At 45.1% G+C, this 22399-nt stretch overlaps 2 long non-coding RNA genes across 2 annotated transcripts; one reads left to right on the plus strand and one right to left on the minus strand.

The window, feature by feature from the left end:
• The first annotated feature begins 5636 nt into the window (after positions 1–5636).
• LOC308468487 lies at positions 5637–12034 on the plus strand. Its single transcript, XR_013981692.1, has 2 exons — positions 5637–6283; positions 11229–12034. It is a non-coding gene; the product is annotated as an uncharacterized lncRNA (long non-coding RNA).
• An 856-nt stretch (positions 12035–12890) lies between these two features.
• On the minus strand, positions 12891–22364 carry LOC308468488. Its single transcript, XR_013981693.1, has 2 exons — positions 21819–22364; positions 12891–15713 (listed from the first exon to the last, which is right to left on the minus strand). It is a non-coding gene; the product is annotated as an uncharacterized lncRNA (long non-coding RNA).
• Positions 22365–22399: the final 35 nt, after the last annotated feature.

Raw genomic sequence — 22399 nt, forward strand, 5'->3', positions numbered from 1 at the left:
AATTGCAAAGAGAATTCCTTTTACAAAAAGGTACAATTGAATCTCTGCGCTTAATTGTGTTTCTTCTAATGAAGGTTTCTGAGAAATGAAGTTGCCCTTCAGCTGTCGACGACAATCCGTACCTGCTGCCTTGTGGAATATCTTCTGGAGAATAAACGGCTAAGGAGTAAACCCTGCACAAGTCCGGAATAGAGTCCCTAAGGTGGTTGGATGGCACTTTGGATGCCTCCTTTGGGCATCTCCTGCAACCAGGCTGGTGCCAAAGGTATAGATAGCACTGCTTTCCTTTGAACCACATCAGCGTGGCTGAGAGGGGGCTCTTGTCTGGACAGCCCAGGACTTTCTAACAAACTGCCCAGGCTTGTGCACTAGAGAAGTCACTTCAGTGCTGCTATTGCAGCAGAACCAACATTAAAGGTGGGTCTTCGTAGTGCATATCCCTTTGCCTCAGCCTTATTACCCATCTGCTAGGAAGTGTGACAAGAACAGAAGCAAGTGGCAGGGGGGAGGTGTAGACAGCTTCACTTATTAACTGTGGCTCCATTCTTTATTATGCTGCAAGGATTTGTAGGTCATTGGTTTTGTCAGGGCAGGATGCTGGGGGGGGGGGGGGGACTGAGGCTACTCCTAGCTGAATGTGGAGGAGTATCTTATATAGGGGGAAAACACATAAAACCAAAACCAGGGCCCCCCAGAAGGGTGGAAGAAAGTTTACCTGACTTTGGGAAGGCAATGGCATGAGAGCTCTGGCTGCATCCCAGAGCCCTCCGATTTCCTTCCCAAGGCATGGTAAGCTTCAGAAAGCCAGGCGCCTTGGTCTGCCGCAGTGCAGCATTTTAGAGCGGTGACAACACTTGCTTTGCAGAGAGTGGGCGGACCTGAGGAAGAAGATCCACTTGAGGGCACCAATAGGCTTCTCACAGGGTGCCATTTTATGAAACATTACAAAGCCCGTCCATTTTGTGTGGCTTTTGGAGCAGGGTGCGAGTGCTCTGGGATGGTCAGAGCCTTGCCCCCACTTCTGAAAGCCGAAAGTTTGTGCCCAGCTTTGAGGAGGAGGAGGGAAGGCTCTGGGGTGCCGCCAGAGCCCTGATAAGTAAACTTAATGCAAAAGCATATTTTCGGCTTAGAAGCTGCTGCTAATCCCGAGGAAAAATAAACTGGGTCATTTACTTCTCCGTTTTGAAAAATACAAATAAATTTAGCCCTGCTGTTTAAGCCTTGTTACTTCCTTCTCTTTCCATCTCTCTCTCTCTCTCTCTCTCTCTCTCTCTCTCTCTCTCTCTGTGTCTTTCTGTGTCATCCTCATATCATGGAATTGTCTTTTATTGCATTGAGTAATATAGTTGGATACGTGAGAGCCATCTCTCACCTTAACATTTGCTAATTACATCTACAGCTTTAATTTTAGAGAAAATGTGCTAAGTTAAAAATCATCTGTTCTATAGAATCTTAGTTGTAACAACTATGTTAAAGGTAAGTAAAAATTTATCCATTTTACACCCCTAAGCAGTAGCAGTTGGCAGGACATTCTTGTTTGCCGCTACACAGTTCTGTCCTTATTTCAGACATCAAGTTATCTCGGTACACCGCAATGTTTAGCTAGTGAAATATCACGATGTTTAAAAGCAGACATAGCCCAACCTTAGTTTCAGCCTTTTTCATTTCTGACCTATGTTTATGAGGAGGCTTATTTCACTATTTCAATGATTTTTCAAGTAGCAGAATTTCCTATATTATATAATACGTTGCTTGTAGGACCTGGTTTTTTTGTACGGCATATCAGAGCCGTGGCTTGGGGAGGGGAGCCATCTAGGTTTTCTGCACAAGTTGAGCTTCCAGATTGACGCCATTGAGGCTCCCAGCCTCTGTGTGTGTGTGTATGGAAATGCGCATATGGGTGCCAAACTGGGTCTTTGTTCTGGGTGAAATAAAACTGTAGGCTGTTTCCACCCCATTACTCCTGTTCTCATTTTTACATTGTATGTGGTGTTTCAATCTTTTAAAAATCTGAGGTGCACCTCTAGTGGTGGAATGCCAGAATTGCATAGAGACTTCCTTGTACAAAAATATATATTTGAAGCAATGTATTTAATTTTGGTTCTTCTAAAGATGATTTCCGAGAAATGAAGTTGCCCTTCAGCTTTTGGCTTTTAAGGACTTCTGTTTTTCTTACCTCAGCAGAGACAGCCCTTATCTCATGTTAAGTGACAACGGTCTTTCCTCTCATTAGGGTTGCCGCCTTTGTTCTGTCAAAATACAGGGCAGGGTGGGTGGTGATTTGTTTTTTCATCTAGTGCTGAAGTGACTTCAAAGTAAGCAATTACAATTTATTGCAGCCTAACAGGACCAGCCCTCGGGAATTTGCTGCACACACACACACACGAATTTGTAAATCAGTCTGTGTTGGCTACCCAGAGCTATGATACATGATCTTTTGCACACCCTTTCAAACACATGCATTTAGAGAGGATCCATAACTTGGCAGAGAGAGGGTGGGAAGGGAGAAAGAGAGGAGACCTGAAATACAGGGCAAAACTGTATCAAACAGGACATAGCATTTTACATTGAAATACAGGACAATCCTGTATTATACGAGACAGGTGGCAACCCTACAGTGTAGAGGTTCTTTTTGAAGATGGAGCAGCAGAACCAACATTAAGGGTAGGTCTATCTTGTGCCTGGGGGGGAAATCTGACCCACTCAGCTCAATGTGGAGGAGGATCCTGAATGCGGGTGCTGGGAGGGAGGGCAGAAGCATAATTCCAGAAACCTCCAAAACTGTGCTTGCACACCTTTTGGAAGGACAGAAGGGCTCTCTCTACTAGAGCCTGGGAGCGTCCTTCCCAGAGCCAGGTGCCTAGCTCAGCTGCAGTGGCAGTTCTGAATTGACAGTGGTGATTGCAGTTTCTCCACACAGGGCGCTGCTGAGCTGAGGGATGCACAATTAAGAAGATCCACTTGAGGGCGCTCATACAGGCTTCTCACAGGCGCCATTTTATGAAAGATTGCAATCTCCATCCATTTTGTGTGGCTTTTGGAGCACGGCGCGAAGGCTCTGGGATGGTCAGAGCCCTGTCCCCCCTTCCGAAAGCTGGAACCCTTTCAGCCGCTCCAAGTCCATGGAAAAATCAACTGGGCTCATTTACTTCAGAACTGGGGGGGAAAACCAACCTTGTCCTGTTCTTTAAGTGTCTTTCTTCCCTTTCCCCCCTTTTTATGTGCATGTTTCTGTGTGTTTCTGTGTCTCCTTCATATCATAGAATATTTTTCATGTTTAGTAATAGAATTAAATTTTTAGGGAACAATCTCTCACCTTATATTTGATAGCTATACTGCGAATTAGGTTTACACCTTTTAATTTAGAGAAAATGTGCTAATTTAAAAATTATCTGTATTATAAAATCACAGCTGTAACAATATGTTAAAGATAAGTAAAAATGTGTTAATTTTTTATCCTTAAGCAGTAGCAGTTGGCAGGACACTACCTCGTTCATCTCTACACAGTTCCGTCCTTATTTCATACATCGTGTTATCTTGGTACACCGCGATGTTTAGCTGGTGAAATATCACGATGCTGAAAAGCAGACAGAGCCTAGCCCTGGTTGCAGTCCTTTTCATTTCTGAGTATGTTTATGAAGGAGGTTAATTTTACTCTCCGTTCCTTTTCAAGCGGAACCTCATATATGGCACAATACATTGCTTGTAGAACCTGCTTTTCTTGTGGAACCTTCTCCTGAGGTACTTATTACCATTTCCGTCCATTTTTCCTTTTTCGTATTTACATAGAGCTATGCTATTTCAGACCATAAAAAAATCTGAATACACCTCTAGTGGTGGAACACCAGAATTGCATAGACACTTCCTTGTACAAAAAGATACAACTGAACCACTGTGCATAATTGTGTTTCTTCTAATGATGGTTTCCAAGAAAAGCAGTTGCCCTTCAGTTTTCGGCTTTTAAGGGCTTCTGTTTTATTACCTCAGGAGAGCCATCCCCTTATCTCACTTGAAAGGACAACTGTCTCTCCTCTCATGTAGAGGGGATTTGTGAAGACGGACTGACTTGATTTGTGCTCCAGAGAGTTCACTTCAGTGCTGCTAATGAAGCGGAACCAACATTAATGGTGGATGTTTCTTGTGCCTGGTGGCAAAATCTGACCCGCTCAGCTGATTGTGGAGGAGAATCCTTTTGGGGGTGGGAACAGAGGTGTAAAACCATAAACAACCAGAACCGCGCTTGCCCACCTTTCGGAAGGACAAGAATGGCTCTAGAACCCTGCCAGAGCCCGATAATTTCCTTCCCAGAAGCTCAGCTGTAGTGGCAGGGCTGGATTGACAGTGATGCCAGCAATATTTGAGAGGTGCTGTCAGTTTCTCTGCACAGGGCGCCTCTTAGCTGAGGTGGTGCACAATTAAAAAGATCCACTTGAGGGCGCCAAACATAGGTTTCCACAGAGGGTGCCATTTCAGGAAAGATTGCAAAGTCCGTCCATTTTGTGTGGCTTTTGGAGTGCAGCATGAGGGCTCTGGGATGCGCTAGAGCTCTGCCACCACCCAAAGCAGGAAGTCTAGTAAGTGCTTGCGCAATTTTGGGAAGGAGGGAAGGGCTCTGGGATGCTGCCAAAGCCCTGACACCGCCTTCCCAAAGCCTGGTAAACCTTATGCAAATGTAGCAGCTTGACCTGTGGAAAAATAAACTGGGGTTATTTACTTAGTTTAAAAAATGCAAATAAATCTTGCCCTGTTGTTTAAGCCTCATAGCTCCCTTCTCTCCTACTGTGTGTTTGTGTGTGTGCATTTCTCTGTGTTTCTGCGTCTCCCTCATGTCACAGAATTGGATTTTTTAATATTTAGTAATAGTTAAATTTGTGGGCACAAAATCTCACGTTACCTTTGATATTTATGCTATTAATTACTTCCACAGCTTTAAAAAAAATGTGCTAACTTAAAGGTTTTCTGTATCTTAGAGTCACAGTTGTAACAATACGTTAAAGTAAGCAAAAATTTATCTGTTTTAAACACCTAAGCAACAGCAGTTGGCAGGACATTACCTCAATTAGCCTCTACATAGTTTTGTCATTATTTTAGATATAATATTATTCCGGTATACTACGATATTTAGCTGGTGAAACATCACAATCTTTAAAATCAGATGTAGCCCAACTTTACTTGCAGCCCTTTTCATTTCTGAAATTAAACTAAAATTAAAATTAAACATATGTTTAATTTCTGACCTAGGGTGTTCATTTCAGTCTTTCAATTCCCATGCCTTTTGATATAGTAGAAACTCACATATGATTTAATAATAGTAATAATGTTTTATTTATACCCCACCCATCTGGCCGGATTTTTCCCTGCATACCAGATGGAACTGGTAGACTGCTGCTCTGGATGCAGAATTGACCTGTGCCTCCATGGACAGCTGTGAGTCCAAAATGACTCCCAGGCTGCTTACCTGCTCCTTCAGGGGCACAATTACCCCATTCAGGACCAGGGAGTCCTCCACACCCAACCTTTCCCTGTCTCCCCAAAACAGTACTTCTATCTTGTCAGGATTCAACCTCAAACTGTTAGCTGCCATCCATCATCCAGTGTAGCCTTTCTAGGGCCTTTTAACCATGGGTAGGAAAGCGTTGTCCCTGGAGAGAGATGAAAAGAGTCAAACGACACCAAGGGGGTTAAATACAGAGAAAGAGCTTTATTCTGCCATTCCCGGGGGGGGGGCAGAAGGAGCAAGTGTGATAGATTCACAAAACAAGCACAAGTTCACAGTCATTTGCACAGAGCATATATTCCCCTTCCAGTTCCCTCCCCTTTCTCCTCCTCTTCAAGAGTCCTGCCCCATGTGTTTCCTGAGCATGAACAGAAAGCTCCTGTCTTGGGACTCTTTTGGACTCTTCCTAGGAAAGGGGGTGAGAAGCCAAGGGGGTCGAGGAACCTTGCGGTTCAGCATGTCCAAGATGTTGCAACTGAATGAGATAAAAGTCAGTTCTCAGGCTTGCTCTGACAGAGTCTATTCATTAGCTTTTTGAAGCCTTCTCGTACTGATAAAAGTAACGGTTTGCCTATGCACAGCATCTTGTGAGAAAAGCAGAGGAAAACTTTAGCTGTGGATTTTTAGAAGAGAGAAAGGAATTTTGGACAGTTTTGAGGCCTGGTTGGGAGGGTGTGACTTTGGGCCTAGGTGGGGTCACCTGTCCTCACCTCCTTCATTCCCCCCTCTTAATTTTTGGACAGCCTTTCCAGGCTCGTCCCAAATGGGCCACTATCCTTTCTTGAGGCCTGTTATGTACTGAGTTGAATAGGATCCAAACTGTAGCAGTCTGATTGGTCCTAGAACAATAGGATCCAAAAGGCAGCAGTCTGATTGGTCCTAGAACAATAGGATTCAGAATGCAGCAGTCTGATTGGTCCTAGAACAATGCAGCAGTATGATTGGTTGGCAGGAACCACCCAATCCTGATAGAAGTGAATCCACAACCTGATTGGCTTACAGTAGAATTCCAGAATTAGCCAATCATGTGCAGCCCATTGTGTAAATAATGTATATAAAGCAGATACTGTGAGGGGACATTTATTCATTCCTCCTCACCACTATGAGCTGAATAAAGAGCATGAAATCACTTTGCGACTCTGAGTATATTTCACTGGCGACGAAGGTGGGATCCCGCTGAGCTGACTGCCACACACAGCACCGCAGCACCGCCAACTGCCGCACCGCTGCCTCGCACCGTGTATCCAGGCTTCAGCTCCGGGGCACTAGGAACTCAGAATGGCAGCCAACAGCAGCTTCTCGCCATTCAACCCAGCATCTGGAGACTGGGAAGCGTACGCCTCCCGTTTCACCTTCCTCCTAGAAGCCAAAGGGGTCACCGACGAAGAAGACGCCAAGAAGAGGGCGATATTCTTCAGCGTCTGCGGAGAGGAGACGTTTGAAATCGCCCGGGCTCTCCTTGCGCCTGAAGACGTCGCTACTGTTCCATACAAAACAATAATGGAACAGCTGAAGGGGCACTTTTCGCCGCAGCCCTCAGTGGTGGCTCGTCGAAATGCCTTCTACGCAAAGCGGCAAGCCCCTGGGGAAACCATAACTGGGTTTGTGACCTCTCTCCGCCAAGCCGCCCGGTTCTGCAACTTCTCAGAGCTGGAGAACATGCTTCGTGACCGCCTCGTCGGTGGCCTGAAGGATGAGAAGCTGCAACGGCGCCTCTACGCTAAGAAGGACCTAACGTTCCAGGTCGCTCTGGAGGAGGCCCTGGCAACAGAAGCTGCCGAGAGGTCGACCCAAGAGGCACGGCCGAGCCTGCCATCCCAACCGAGGGTCCACCATGAAGACCTCACCGACGACTCAGGATCCGACAGGGAGGAGGTGCACCGAGTACAGCAGCGCACTCAAGCAGCGCACAGACCACAGCTGCCTCGACGAGAAGGAGGGAACTGCGCAAGCTGCGGGGAGAGTCACGAGAGGAGGACCTGCCGTTTCCGCAACGCAGAGTGCAGGCAGTGCAGAAAATCGGGACACATCGCCCGGGTGTGTCGGGCTCGGCCCACCCGACACCAGGCATCAGATGACCAATCCAAGAGCCCCAGGTCCCGGGGCCCAACGCACCAAGGCAACTCGACGGAGCTCACGGACTTCCAGGTATACCAGTTGCCCCACCCCAACGTAGAGAAAATTTATGTAGAGGTACAGATAGAGGGGGCCCCATGCCGCATGGAGCTTGACACGGGTTCAACTCTATCCATAATCTCGGCAAGGACCTTAAGGAAACTGTGTCCCACTGGGGGTCCCAAACTCAGGCCGGCCCCATTCACCCTCCGGGACTTCCAGAAACGTAAGGTCCCCACAATGGGGGTGGGGACCTTCAGGGTGCAATACCGAGGGCGGACGCGGCAACTGGACTTGCTTGTGGTCAAGGGCCCCTACATTAGCTTACTGGGATTGGCATGGTTTGGACCACTGGGGCTAGCTGTCACCGGGGTGAACCACACTAGCTTACAAGTGGACGTGGACGCCATATGCAAGGAATTTCCAGGGGTTTTCGATGGGAAATTGGGACAGTATACGGGCCCCCCCATTGCGCTACAGCTTGACCCCGCAGTACGACCGGTCAGGCTCAAGGCCCGCCGGGTCCCGTTCGCCTTGAAACCCCGTATAGACGAGGAATTGGACCGACTCGTAGAGCAAGGAGTGCTGGAGCCGGTGCCTAATGCTCCCTGGGAAACCCCAATCGTCACACCCGTCAAGCCTAATGGTTCGGTCCGCATCTGCGCAGACTACAAATGTACCATAAACAAGGCCCTCACGGCCCACGCATACCCAGTGCCAGTGGTCAGCCATGTCCTTGCCACCCTGGCTGGGTCGAAAATTTTTGGCAAGCTGGACTTGGCCCAAGCATATCAACAGCTGCCAGTAGATGAGGCCACAGCAGAGGCACAGACGATTGTGACGCACAGAGGAGCGTTCAGGGTAAAGCGGCTGCAATTCGGTGTCAGCGTGGCACCAGGCATATTCCAGAATATAATGGACTCTCTCCTTAAAGGGATTCCTGGCGTCACCCCCTTCTTCGATGATGTGTTGATTGCCGGCCCCACACCAGAGGAGTTTGAGGACCGCCTCCGCACCGTTCTGCACCGTTTCCAGACGGCGGGTCTCAAGGTGAAGCGGGAAAAATGTCTACTAGGAGTGCCTCAGGTGGACTTTCTGGGATTTATGGTGGACGCAGAAGGGGTCCACCCGACTGGGGACAAGGTACGGGCCATTTGTGATGCCCCAGCGCCCAAGAGCAAGACTGAACTTCAGGCCTTCTTGGGACTATTGAACTTTTACCATTCCTTCCTTCCCCACAAGGCGGCGGTAGCGGAGCCCCTACACAGACTCCTGGACAAGCGGGCCCCTTGGGTGTGGGGCCAGCGCCAGGAGGCCGCATTCCAGGCAGTCAAGGACTTGCTTGTCTCAAACTCGGTCTTGGCACACTTCGACGAGAGGCTGCCGGTGGTGCTAGCATGCGACGCCTCACCCTATGGCATTGGAGCTGTCCTGGGGCACCAACTCCCGGATGGAAGAGAGGTACCGGTGGCGTACTTTTCCCAGACACTCAACACAACCGAGCGGAACTACTCGCAAATCGACAAGGAGGGTCTGGCAATCGTAAAGGGAGTAAAAAAATTCCATGATTTCTTGTACGGGCGGCCCTTCACCGTGGTGACTGACCACAAGCCGTTGCTTGGCTTGTTTGCCCCCGAAAAGCAGACCCCCCAAGTGCTGTCTCCTCGCGTCCTCAGGTGGTCAATTTTCCTTGCCAGCTACCAGTATGCACTGATTCACCGACCTGGGAAGGCGATGGGCCATGCGGACGCCCTCAGCAGGCTACCACTACCGGAAACAGGCCCTGACCCAGCACCTGCACAAGAGGTTATGAGCCTGGAGCTGCTTCCCGACCGCCCCATTCAGGCACAAGAAGTTGCACACCATTCCAAGAAAGATAGGGTCATCTCCCGGGTCCTGGACTGGGTGTGGAGGGGATGGCCCAGCAGCAGCCCCGGGCCAGAATTCGCCGGCTACACAACCCGCAAACATGAACTGTCGGCCCACAAGGGGTGCCTGTTATGGGGAAGCAGAGTCGTTGTTCCCCAGCCCCTCTGCAAAAGGGTCCTCACAGCCCTACACGAGACACATCCAGGGGTAGTAAGAATGAAGGCCCTTGCCAGGAGTTATGTGTGGTGGCCGGGGATCGATGGAGAGATAGAGGCCTGGGTCAAACACTGCCAGGCCTGCCAAGAATCCCGCCCAGATCCCCCAAGGGCCCCAGTCCAGTCCTGGGAGTCCGCCCGAGCACCATGGTCACGCCTGCATGTGGATTTCGCTGGCCCCTTTCAGGGGAAAACATTCTTCATAGTGGTGGACTCCTACACCAAATGGCTGGAAGTCGCACTGGTACCGTCCACTTCCACGTCCGCAGCCATCCGGGTACTACGCAGGCTGTTTGCAACCCACGGGCTCCCTGACACTCTCGTCTCAGACAACGGGACTGCATTTACGTCAGGAGAATTCCAAACCTTCACAGCGCAGAACGCCATCCGCCACATCCGTTCGGCGCCGTTCCACCCTGCCACCAATGGCCAAGCAGAACGCATGGTGCGGACCACCAAGGACACCCTTCGCCGCATGACGCAAGGGGACTGGGAGTACCGCCTTGCCACATTCCTTCTAGCACAGCACAGCACCCCCAGCTCAACGACTGGCCGGAGCCCCGCTGAACTACTAATGGGTCGGCGCCTTGCAATCAGATTGGACCGCCTTCACCCCGATAGAGCTCAGGATGAGGTAGTGGTGGGGGAAGGCAGGAACCCCCGGACCTTCGAGGCCCAGGACCCAGTGTACGCAAAGAATTTTGGGGCAGGCCCAGCATGGGTACCCGCCACAATCACCAGGGTCACTGGCCCCGTGTCGTACGAGGTGCTAACGGATGGGGGGCAATGCTGGCGCCGCCACTGCGACCAGATACGGCGACGATTCCCGGGAGAAAACCAGGAGGAGGACAGGTCAGAGGAGTCCCAAGGGAACAGCGGGGCAGTGAGGCCCATAGAGCAGGAGGGGCCAGCAGGAGAGGCAGAATCAGTAAATACAGAGAGGACCCGTGAGGCCGAAAGGACACCGGAACCAGAACCACGACTGAGCGAGCCGGTTGCACCAGACCAAACAGCCGCATCACAGCCAGCATCCTTGGAACACGAGCCAGAACCCGGAGCCCGGACCAGGGAACACCCCAGGCCACAACGCACACGTAGGCCGCCGGCATACCTTGAGGACTATGAATGCGACCTCCCGGGCAGGACTGGAACTTAGAGGGGAGGGGTGTTATGTACTGAGTTGAATAGGATCCAAACTGTAGCAGTCTGATTGGTCCTAGAACAATAGGATCCAAAAGGCAGCAGTCTGATTGGTCCTAGAACAATAGGATTCAGAATGCAGCAGTCTGATTGGTCCTAGAACAATGCAGCAGTATGATTGGTTGGCAGGAACCACCCAATCCTGATAGAAGTGAATCCACAACCTGATTGGCTTACAGTAGAATTCCAGAATTAGCCAATCATGTGCAGCCCATTGTGTAAATAATGTATATAAAGCAGATACTGTGAGGGGACATTTATTCATTCCTCCTCACCACTATGAGCTGAATAAAGAGCATGAAATCACTTTGCGACTCTGAGTATATTTCAAGGCCACTGATGCTTGCCCCAATTTTTGGGAGCTGCCTCCTGCAATTGTTGCTAGGTCAGCTGAACGCCTCCTTCGACGGGGTGCAGAGTTTATCGGGTCAGGAAGCAAACTCCATGCTTGCCACATGTTCTCGTTCTTGAGCAGATACACTACCTCTCCCTTCTGAAGCCCACACCAAGCCAGAAAGAGTTCCTGGCGTGGACTCAGGCGTAACGGTTTGGGCTGGGAAGGTACGATTGCAGCTGGAGGTCTCTACACATGTCAGATTGTTACTGGCACTCTTTGATTTATTTTGACACAAAGCTAGCCAGTAATTCGGTGAACCTGGAAAAGGGATGGAATGATTCCATTAAAAAAAATGGTTGCCAAGAGGGTGGAAGGCAAGAATCGGAGCTGTAACTAAGGACTCATTCCAAGGAACAGGAAGGAGGGGCAGTCCCCCCAGAGCATCTGTAGGTGCCAGAGTGCAGACGGTGCAATTGGTTTGATTTGCAGAATAAGCCACCATTTCTGCCATTTGCAAAAATACCATCATGGGTACCCACAGCCTTACCCATGCCATTTGTGCACAGCGATCCAGTTATCTATTACCAAGTCAGTGCTGTGGGCCAAGGGGGGCTTCAGTTAAGTTCTGGAGGCTCTGGGTGGAGCTCTGCCAGGTGGCAAGATAATGAAAGGGGCTGGGGCGTAATTTCCCTGATTGAACGTCCCACAAAAACACCCTCCTCTGCAGGGGTGGTGTAAGGCTATCCAGGGGCCCAGCAACCTTCTATAAAAACTGTATATGCAAAGGGAAAGAAAAGAAAATGAGAAAATGTCCTCTTTCAATCCATGCTGGATTCTTGAGCCGTGCAAAACGTCAGTGTCCAGGAGTGACGTCAGCAGGGCAGTAGTTTCATGGGTGTCGGGTCATCTGGTGGGCATCGGGCATCTTGGGTCCCTTCCAACAAGGCTGGAGAGGCGTCTGGGTCCAATCACCTCCTCACCCGGTTGATAGGGCGTTCTGGCAAAAGTCCACCTGTTAAGAGAAGAGAAAACAAAGACGGCAGCGACTGCACAGAACATATCATTTTCACACAAGGTATAGGTCTAGGGAATGTGGCAGGAAGACTTCGCACGTGGAACTGGGCAAGAAGTTAATATGGCAACCTAATTTGACAGTCCTTTTTCTTGGGTTAAGTTTTGCCAGCTGAGATTTTTAAAAGTATTTTTCCTGCATTCTGCTTTTTCAGAGCTTTTGCGTGTAATTTTCAGCTCACCTGCCAAGTGATTGCTAGTTCTAAGCAGGAGAGACATGGTGTTCCCGTGCCCTGCCAAAGTTTCAAATTCCTATGCTGCACATCTTCAATAGCACCTAAAAAGAAAAACTTTTGACAAAGTTCACAGAAAGCATTCACTTGCTTCTTAAGAAAGTCACTTTCCAGGTCAGTACTGGGTAACCCTTGGCCTTCTGGGTTTATGTCACTTGACTGTAAATCCTAATTGGCTCCAGGCAGTAGCAGGTCAGAGTAGCTGGCTGGCGAGAATGCAGCAGTGTCCTTCTGAGATAGCAGCCAAGAGATAAGCGCTCTGAAGCTACTTCGAGCGGCTGGCACGAGTAAGGGGGGGGGAAGCTGATGTCCTATTACTTGCATGATTTTTTAAAAACAGTCTGTTCACTTGCTTTTTGCTGCAACAGTCTTTGAGCAAGAACAGAGATGAGAAGAAATCATTTTTTTATAAATCTTATTCTGTGTGCTGTTGGATCATTGCCCCAGGCTAGTGAGGTGGGGTCCAGGCCATGGGGTAATACCCCAGGACCTTCAAGAGAGGTAGAGCTAGGTATCATCTGCATACTGATGAACACCCAGCCCAAACCGCCTGATGTAAGCGGCTTCATGTACATGTTAAAAAGCATGGGGGAGAGGACAGAACCCTGAGGCACCCTACAAGTGAGAGCCCAGGGGTCTGAACACTCATCCCCCAACACCAATTTCTGAACATGGCCCAGGAGGAAGGAGTGGAATCACTGTATAACAGTGCCCCCAGCTCCCAGCCCCTCTAGACAGTCCAGCAGGATGTGGTGGTAAATGGTATCAAAGGCTACTGAGAGATCCAGCAGAACTAGGAAACAGCTTTCACCTTTGTCTCTAGCCCATTGGAGATCATCAACCAGCGTGACCAAGGAAGTTTCAGTCCCATGATGAGACCCGAATTCCGACTGGAAGGGATACAAATGGTCTGAATCTGCCAGGCGTGCCTGGACTTGTTCAGCAACCACCCGCTCAATCACCTAGCTCAAGAATGGAAGATTTCAGACTGGGCAATAGTTGGCCATATTGGCCGGGTCTAAAGTTTATTTAAAGCAGAACAAAAAGCCAAATTAATTATAAATCGGGTGATAATGGATGATTGTAAGATCCAAAAAGGAACAAGACAAGGATGCCCATTATCACCATTATTGTTTATTCTGGTCTTGGAAGTACTTGCCAAAAACATAAGAGCAAATAAAGAGATTACAGGTGTAAAAACTGGGGAAAGTGAATTCAAGTTAAAAGCGTATGCAGATGACCTAGTGATAACAGTGGAAGAACCTAAAACTTCACTCCCTAAAGTAATAGGAAAAAAATCAGAATTTTGGGGAAGTGGCAGGATTTAAGCTAAATAGGAATAAAACTAAATTAGTTAAAAACATGAAGGAAGAAGAAAGAACCAAATTAGAACAAAACATTGAGATTGAAGTCCATAAAAAGGTTAAATATTTAGGGATTTGGTTAACATCAAGAAATATAAACCTATTTAAAAATAACTATGAAAAACTTTGGCTTGAGGTAAAAAAAAATTTAGAAATATGGAGCAGAATGAATCTCTCAATGTTAGGAAAAATATCAGCGATTAAAATGAATGTGTTGCCAAAAATAATATTTCTTTTTCAATCAATACCAGTCATCCTGAAAGATGAATGCTTTAAAAAATGGCAGAAAGAGATTTCAAGATTTATAAAAACATAAAACATAAAATACTTACAGATGTAAAAGATAGAGGCGGGTTTGCCCTCCCAGACCTTAAATTGTATTATGAATCTGCTTGTTTGGTATGGATCAGGACTGGATGAGATTGGATAAGCAAGAGGCATTAGAACTAGAAGGACATGACAACAGATTTGGTTGGCACGCATACTTATGGTACGGGAGAGGGAAGGTTCGTAGAAGTTTTTACAACCATATTTGCTGAAGAATTGATGCTTTTGAATTATGGTGCTGGAGGAGACTCTTGAGAGCCCCATGGACTGCAAGAAGATCAAACATAGCACAGCTCTAGTTGCAGCCCTTTTCATTTTTGACCTATGTTTATTTAGGATGCTCATTTCAGTGGTCAATCTCCATGCCTTTTCAAGTAGCCGAACCTCATATTTCATATAATGCATTGCCTGTAGGGACTTAGTGCTGTTTCCTGTCCGTTATTCCTTTTCTCATTTTTACATAATGCTATGCTTTTCCAGTTGCCAACAAAGGTCCGTATAGTTAAAGCTATGGTTTTCCCAGTTGTGATGTATGGAAGTGAGAGCTGGACCATAAAGAAGGCTGATCGCCAAAGAATTGATGCTTTTGAATTATGGTGCTGGAGGAGACTCTTGAGAGTCCCATGGACTGCAAGAAGATCAAACCTATCCATTCTTAAGGAAATCAGGCCAGAGCTCTCACTAGAAGGACAGATCCTGAAGCTGAGGCAATACTTTGGCCACCTCATGAGAAGAGAAGACTCCCTGGAAAAGACCCTGATGTTGGGAAAGATGGAGGGCACAAGGAGAAGGGGATGACAGAGGATGAGATGGTTCTCGAAGCTACCAGCATGAGTTTGACTAAACTGCAAGAGGCAGTGGAAGACGGAAGTGCCTGGCGTGCTCTGGTCCATGGGGTCACGAAGAGTCGGACATGACTAAATGACTAAACAACAACAATCAAGAAATCACTAATGAGAGTATAGGAGAGATACAAAGACTTATTGGAACGAAAGACCCTGTGGTGGCTTTCACCACATGAAGCATTACTGCTCAAACCACTTGGAAAGAAAGGAAAATGGCTCACATATGTTGATTTATTAAAGGAACATGATGGAAGATGGAAATTAAGAGATTATGATGAGATCAAAGACCACTTTCAGAGTTGGTTGCATTATCGACAACTATATGAAACACATAAAGAAGACAGCAATAAAGGATTTAGTTATCTGAGATCTAGGTTTCAAACGGAAGTGATTGAAGGGAAAGTGAAACTATAGTATGCATACAGCATACTATTAGAATGGGCGACAAAAGATGAAGAGGTAAAATCAGTTATGATTAAATGGGCACAAGATGTAGGTCACAACATTATGATGGAAGATTGGGAAAAATTATGGAAAACTGACTTAAAATTTACAGATTGTTCCCTATTGAAGGAAAATTATATGAAGATGATGTACAGATGGTACACAACACCAGTGCAGTTAGGGAAAATGTACAAAACTTTTTTTTTTTTAAAAAAATATTTATTGGGTTTTACAATTGAAATAAACATAATAAACAATGTAACATATATCTTAACATAATTTCACATTTTCTTTGGACTTCCTCACATCTCCCGCTCCCACTTTCATCGTTATAACATTTTGTCAGCAATTTATTATCTTATTTGCATTCTTATATCCCTTCTAAATTTCATAATCTTCTAGTTCTCAAAAAGAGTTATATTTTCTCAATCTCACTTATTTTCTTAAAATCATCTAAATTAGTGGTGCTCAGTTATTTTGATCTAGCATCTTGTTTAGCATTCACTCAAGTTGCAATGTTTTTGTAAATAATTCTTAAATTTCTTCCAATCCTCCTCAGTCCTCTCTTCTCCCAGGTCGCGAATTCTGCCGGTCATCTCAGCCAGTTCCATGTAGTCTATCAGTTGCATCTGCCATTCTTCCAGTGTGGGTAGATCTTGAGCTTTCCAATGCTTTGCGAGTAGTATCCTTGCTGCTGTTGTTGCATACATAAAAAATGTCTGGTCCTTCTTTACCACCCCTTGGCCGACAATACCCAAAAGAAAGGCCTCTGGTTTCTTAGTGAAGGTATATTTAAATACCTTTTTCAGTTCATTATAAATCATTTCCCAGAACGCCTTCACTTTAGGGCAAGTCCACCAGAGGTGGAAAAATGTTCCTTCACACTCTTTACATTTCCAACACTTATTATCAGACAGGTGGTAAATTTTTGCAAGTTTGACTGGGGTCATATACCATCTATATATCATTTTCATTACATTTTCTTTCAAAGCATTGCATGCAGTAAATTTCAATCCAGTACTCCACAACCTTTCCCAGTCCTCAAACATAATATTATACCCAATGTCCTGTGCCCACCTTATCATAGCCGATTTAACCATTTCATCTTGTGTGTTCCATTTTAACAGCAAGTTATACATCCTTGAAAGTACCTTAGTCTTTGGTTCTAACAATTCTGTTTCTAGTTTCGATTTCTCCACCTGGAACCCTAATTTCTTGTCATTTTTAAAAACTTCTTTAATCTGAGCGTAATGTAACCAGTCTCGCACTTTATCCTTCATTTTCTCCAAACTCTGCAATTTCCAGTTGTCTCCATCTTTTTCTAGTATTTCCCAATATTTTGGCCATTTGGCCTCCATATTGGGTCTTTTTCGGGCCTTAGCTTCCAAAGGTGAAAGCCACCTTGGGGTTTTATTTTCCAGCAAGTCTTTATATTTTGTCCAGACATTAAACAGTGATTTTCTGACAATATGGTTCTTAAGGGCCTTATTTGCTTTAACCTTGTCATACCATAAATATGCATGCCATCCAAAAGCATTGTTAAACCCTTCCAAATCCAACACATCAGTGTCTTCAAGAAGTAGCCAGTCTTTTAGCCAGCAGAACGCTGCGGCTTCATAATACAACTTTAGATCTGGCAGGGCAAAGCCCCCTCTTTGTTTCGCATCAGTTAATATCTTAAACTTAATTCTGGGCTTTTTGCCCTGCCAGACAAACTTAGAAATATCTCTCTGCCACTTCTGAAAGCACTCCGTCTTGTCCAAAACCTGAAGTGTTTGAAATAAAAACAACATCCTTGGCAATACATTCATCTTGATAGCAGCAATTCGGCCTAACAAAGAAAGTTTCAATTTTGACCAACTATCTAAGTCTCTCTTAATTTCTGCCCAGCATTTTTCATAGTTATCCTTAAATAGACTTAGATTTTTTGCTGTTATGTTTACCCCTAGGTATTTTACTTTTTTAACCACATTAAGTTCTGTCTCTTTCTGAAACCGTTCTGACTCTGTATCTGTCAAATTTTCCCCCAAAACCTTAGTTTTCTGTTTATTTAATTTAAATCCAGCCACCCGACCAAAGTCATTAATCAGTTGTAATACTCTTTTCGTGCTAGACTCTGGCTTCTGCAGGGTCAAAACCAGGTCATCTGCAAAAGCTTTTAATTTATATTGTTTCTGTCCGACCTGAATTCCTTCCACCAACCGATCCCCTCTAATCATGTTCAATAGCACTTCCAGAACCGATATGAATAACAAAGGGGAAATAGGGCAACCTTGTCGTGTTCCTTTTTCAATTTTAAACTCTTCTGTAACCACATTATTAACTATCAGTTTAGCTTTCTGTTCTGAATATATCGCCTCAATCCCATTCTCAAAACCCTGTCCCACTCCCATCTCTTTTAAATTTCCCATCATAAATTTCCAGGAGATGTTGTCAAAGGCCTTCTCCGCATCTATAAAGATTAAAACTGCTTTTGTGTTTATATCTGTTTGCAAAAGTTCCAAGATGTCAATAATGTTCCTTGTATTAGCAAACAAATGTCTACCTGGGAGAAAGCCTGCCTGGTCCTTATGGATTACTTCATTTAAAACTTTTTTAAATCTACTTGCCAAAATGTCTGCAAATATTTTGTAATCCACATTTAAAAGGGAGATGGGACGGTAGTTCTTAAGTTGTGTCTTTTCAGCTTCCGACTTTGGTATTAATGTGATAAACGCTTCCTTCCACGACTCCGGTGCCCTCTTCCCCTCCATAATTTCATTGCTGACCTCCATCAAAGGTTGTATCAAATAGTCTTTTGATGTCTTATAGTACTTGGAGGTCAGCCCATCTGGCCCTGGAGATTTGCCCAGTTGTGTGTTCTGAATGGCTTGTTCAATCTCCTGTCGTGTTATTTTGGAATTCAGGATTGTCCTATTTTCTTGTGACAATTTGGATAGTCCATTTTTTGCCAAAAATTGTTTAATCTCAACTTCGTCTTGCGGCCCTTGGGTGTATAGTTTTTTGAAGTATCTCTGGAAACACTTTCTAATGTCCACAGGATTCTGAATGTTTTTTCCTTCAACCTCTAAGTTTGTAACCGTATTTAATCTTTGTCTTCTCTTCAACTGCCAAGCTAGCAGTTTTCCACATTTATTCGCCGACTCAAACGTTTTTTGTTTCATTAGTTTAACCTTCCATTCAATTTCTTGATTTATCAATTTAGAATATTGTGTTTGATAAAGTTTAATTTCTCTCAGAGTTGGCTGTGACTTCGGATTCACTCTTAACTTCTTCTCTAATTCTTTTATTTTATCCAAAATCTTATCTTTTTTCTCATTTTGTGTCCTTTTCTTTACGGCATTCTGTTGTATCAATAATCCCCTCATTACGGCTTTACTTGCGTCCCAGACGATTCTTTTTTCCACCGTAGTATTCATATTTATCTCAAAGTAATCCTTCAAAACTTTTTGGGCCTTCTTGGTAATTTCCTGATCTCTAAACAAATTGTCATTCATCTTCCATCTAAAGGATCCGGTTGGTAGTAGTGTCATATCCATCTTTACTGCATTATGGTCGGAGCAGGTCTTTGGGCAGATTTCCACTTTTCTGACCTTAGGTGCCAGGCCTCTAGATATCCATATTTGGTCGATTCTTGTCCAGGTCAGTTGGGCTTCAGAAAAGAATGTTCCCTCTCTTCCTAGTGGGTTCTTTGTCCTCCAGATGTCAATCAAATCCATATTGTCTGTCATTTCAAAAAAGGTTTTAGGTAGTCTGCCGTCTTTTGTAACATTTTGACTTTGTGACTTGTCCATGTTAGTTGATACGACCCCATTCATATCTCCCATCATTATGATGTTGTTGTAGTCCAGATAATCCAGCATTGTCTCCTGCAGCTTCTTGTAAAATTCCAATTTCCCTTCATTAGGTGCATAGATTCCTAATATCAACAATTTCTCTCCTTGATGTTGTATCTCAATTGCCAAAATTCTTCCATGTTCATCTTTAAATAAGAATTTAGGTGACAGGCTCTCTTTCGCATATATCACCACACCTCTCTTCTTAACTTTGTCCGACGATATAAATTCCTGGCCCAATCTTTTATTTATTAACACTTTTCTGTGGAGCCTTGTCACATGTGTTTCCTGTAGGCAAATAATGTCCAATTGTTCTTTTTTTAATATATGAAATATTTTCTTCCTTTTTTCCGGAATGTTACAGCCATTAATATTCCAGCTCAACAGTTGCAGAGACATCCTGAATTAATCTGGTTATTTTTCCAGGGGTGGTATCTTGTTCACAGAATCTTCAGGTTCCCCAGGTGCTGGTGTTGGTACTGGCGTTGCCCCAGGCCCAGAAGGTAGTTCAATTCCTTTTTGAAGGTCCTCTCCGTATGTAGACAGAAATTTGTCTCTCTCTTCCGATGTTCTGATTTTGACCTTTCTCCCTCTAAAGGTAAAGGATATTCCTTGGGGGAATTCCCACCTAAATGCAATTGCGTTGCTCCTTAGTAATTTGGCAAGTTCAGAATAGGCGGCTCTAAGGTCCAACAGTTGTCTTGGAATATCTTTGTAAATTTCAATTCTTCTGTCCAGAACATCCAGTGACTTTCCGTAGTGTAGGCCCAAAATCTTGTCCCTTTCCTCCTTTGATCTCAATGTTATCAAACAATCTCTGGGCCTCTCCTTCTTTATAAATCTTCCAAGTCTGAAAGCTGACACAATTTTAAAGTCCTTTTCCTCCAAATTCCAGAACTTGGAGAATTCTTTGGTTAAAAACTCAGCTAGATTTCCTTCTTCTGCCTCTTGTAGCGACCTAATCCTCAAATTATTCTCACGATTTCGCAGTTCTATCATAGAAAGATAAATCTGATGTTCCCCAACTTGTTTGGTGAGTGGTCTTACCTCTTGTTCTAAATTTTCTAATTTTTGTCTGGTGTCCTCAGCCAATTTCCGATTTTCTGCTGTGGCCTCCGTTAACTGTCCAATTGCCTGTGTGTTCTGTGCCACTTGTACAGTTAATTTATTTAGGCATTCTGTATTTTGGTCAATCTTTGCTGTTTGCTCATCTGCTTTCTTGTCCAAAGCTTCCAATTTTTCAAAAATTTTGTCTAAAATAGAAGCAGATGCTCCTGAGGCCATATCTTCCAATTGTAACTGCTCTATTTCTCCCTCTCCCTCTTTTGCCTGTGACGAGGCAACTTCTTCTACTTCTACTTCTGAAGGCAAAGTAGGTACAGATGATCTGCGTGTCTGTGAGGCTGAGGCTAGAGTTGTCAAAGTTGTTTGTCTAACTCTTCCTCTTCTTCTTGTGCCACTCATTCCAACGTTATCTATCAGTCAAGGTCACACTGAGTTATTCCCATGGGAATAGAAAGGCCCAGAGAAAGCAAACGGCCAGGGAATCGAAAGTAAATGTAAAGTCACTGTTTTAATCCAATCCTCTAGAGGGAGCTTAAAATGTCTTTCAGAGTCTAATTTAATATCCAAGAACCTTCAAGTACAAATATTTAGCAGAGTTGATATTAATAATCACTTTGTTACAAGCAGTGCTTACTTGTCTCCAAAAAAATGTTTCAAATTAGAAGGTCTAAATACCCTCAGATTGTTGCAAGTTCCAATATACAGTATCCAAATCTGCAGTACTGACAGCTCAGTCTCTCAAAGCTCAGGCAGCTCCGGACCCTGGGTTTCACCTTTTAATTGTAATCCAATAAAAGGAGGAAAGTCAAATACAAATGATAATTCCAAATCATTAACTTAAAGTCTTTACTTTAGATTGCAGGTTCAGTGGATGCTTAGATCCGTAAAGTTTAAAGGTTCTTTTTTCAGCCTCCACTCCTCCAGCTCTTTGCTTTTTCAAGTTCAATGGCAGCGGAAGACGGACTTCCTGTTTCCACGTCTCTCCGCTCTCAGCCAAGTTCAAATCTTTTAATTTAAAGCCTCTAATTTCAAGTGATTCAGTCTTTACTCACGAGTAAGTTGATTTTAGTTCCGAATCCGAATTTCACAGGAAAAGGGATCAGCGCTCACCGGCAGCAGCAGCGCGGCTTCGCTCCGCAGATTGCGAAACGGCTCACAGCGCCGCAACCCCCCTCCACGCTCCGGAGCCCCTTACGGGGTTCCTTTGACGTTTGGAGGGTCGCTTTAGGCGCCCACCGAGCCTCGAGACCACAGGCTCTTGCCGCCTGTGGTTTTCCGGAGTGGGTCTCCGCTTCGCCGTAGCGGACGACCCGGTGTCTGCGGAGCCTCCTCTCCCGGTTAGAAGAGGACCGCCATTGCCGTTCGCGCCGCCCCCGGAAGTCCGGGAAAATGTACAAAACTAGTTTAAATATATGTTGGAAGTGTAAGGAAAAGGAGGGGACATTTTATCATATGTGGTGGGATTGTAAGGTAATTTTAAAAAATTGGGAAATGATATACAACGAATTGAAGAAAATGTTCCATTTAACATTTGTTAAAAAACCTGAAGCATTTTTATTAGGGATTGTAGGGAAAGATATGCCAAAAAAGCTGAAAAACATCTTCATGTATGTGACAACGGGCGCGAGAGCTCTGGTAGCACAAGGATGGAAGACTGAAGAAACCCCAACTAAATAATCATGGCAAGAAAAATTTATGGACTATGCAGAACTGGCAAAACTAACATACAAGCTACGGGACAAGGATAACTGTGACTTTAAAGATGAATGAGAACCCTTTACAAAGTATTTGAAGACACAACAAAGCGAACTGGACTCCTTGGCTGGTTTTGAATAAACAGTCACAAACTTTTTATTGATAATAATCAGTTAAATAGCTTGAGGATTTATACAACTGTGTAACATGCAGAAAACAGCATTTTTAGAGAAATCAAAGACTGGAACTGAGGGAAGTCGGGGGTGGGTTCTGTGGGGGAGGGAGG

The sequence above is a fragment of the Podarcis pityusensis genome, assembly GCF_964106645.2.
Source record: "Podarcis pityusensis genome assembly, chromosome: Z".
Lineage (NCBI taxonomy): Eukaryota > Metazoa > Chordata > Lepidosauria > Squamata > Lacertidae > Podarcis > Podarcis pityusensis.